Raw genomic sequence first — 1613 nt, 5'->3', positions numbered from 1 at the left:
CCTTTTCTGGAAATGATTTGTGGATCAGCACCTTGCTGGAGGGTCATGTTGTCTGGTGGAAAAACTGCCATTTTAACTTTAACAAACATTAATGTATATACAGTGAGCTCAAAGTATTGGGGCAGTGACATTTATTTGGGGGTGTTTTGTAGTGTTTGAGGATATTTTCATCCATATCAGGTGAACCGTTCAGAAATTATAGCACTTTTTGTACGTAGTCCCACCATTTTAGGGGACCAAAAGTGTTGGGATAAATTCACTTGTTTATTAAAGTAGTAAAAAGTTAAGTATTTGGTCCCATGTTCTTAGCAGACAATTATTAAATTAAGCTTGTGACTCAAGACATTTGTTGGAAGTGTTTGCTGTTTGTTTATGTTTCATATTATTTTGTGCCCAATAGAAATGAATGGTAAGTAATGTATTGTGTCATTTTGGAGTCACTTTTAATGTAAATTGGAATAGAATGTTTCTTAACATTACAGATAATCCTGAATGAATTGCAAATAATGACTGGGAAAGTAAAGACGCACAAACATCATACCCCCAAAACCTCTTACCATTAAAATAACGGGAGGTTAGCATTTTTTGGGAGGTACGATACTTGTGCGTCTAACTTTCTCACTCAGATTTGTAGTCACAAGCTTGATGTCATTGCGTGCTATGAATATGGGACCAAATCCGTAACTTTTTGCTGCTTTAATACACAGGTGAATTTGTCCCCTAAAATGGGGAGGGGGGCACAAAGTACTGTAATTTCTGAACGGTTCACCCGATATGGATGAAAATACCCTCAAATTGAAGCTCACTGTCTGCACTGTATCATATGAAGTCCAAAGTGCTGGAGAATAGAGCCAAAATGTCACTGTCCAAATACTTTTGGAGCTCACTGTTCATGTATTTCTGAGAAATCACACATGGTGGCCAATCCCTATTTAGGAATTATTGCCTTTCCTACCCACTTCTCAGTATTTGGCATCAACCTTATTTAGTCATGTAATGTGTTCTGCAGGTGTGGCTACCTTGTCAAACCTGCTCACTTGCTGGCCAACAGAGTCTGGTGGAGTTTTCATTCAATGGGGGTGTCAGTAAATGTATTTTAAATCATCCCTTTAAATACGGTGCACCTTTTTATTTAGAATTGTGTAGACAAACTCAATAAAATACATCGAGAGAAGGGGTTCAGAATATAGGGATCAATGAAAAAGCCATCTATACATATTTGCCTGTTTCAGCACCAACGAGTATATTCTAAAATACTCTGTTGTAGATTATTTAGCACATTTTAGGGTTAGGAAAAGTATGAATCATTTAAAAAGAAAGTGTTTTGATTCATCCTGAAAGTTGTCATATTGGAAGGTGGAAAAAAGTGAAGACGCTTTTCCCACTTGGAACCGGTAGGTTCGCAAGACCTTATTCATGGTTCCTCTCGCTTAAAGGTTGTTTAACTATTAGGGAATTACGCCATATTCTGATCTTGATTTATTTGTAGACCCCCCCGCCACATTTATTTGACCTCCACCTCAAACGAATAGGGGGCGAATAACATGCTGTGATCATGCTTAAAATCAGAGAACTGCAAAATAATAACTCCGGTTGGAATCTGGAGAACAGCG

Source organism: Oncorhynchus gorbuscha, linkage group LG23, assembly GCF_021184085.1.
Source record: "Oncorhynchus gorbuscha isolate QuinsamMale2020 ecotype Even-year linkage group LG23, OgorEven_v1.0, whole genome shotgun sequence".
In the NCBI taxonomy this organism is placed as follows: Eukaryota; Metazoa; Chordata; class Actinopteri; order Salmoniformes; family Salmonidae; genus Oncorhynchus; species Oncorhynchus gorbuscha.
This window is presented reverse-complemented; position numbering follows the sequence as displayed.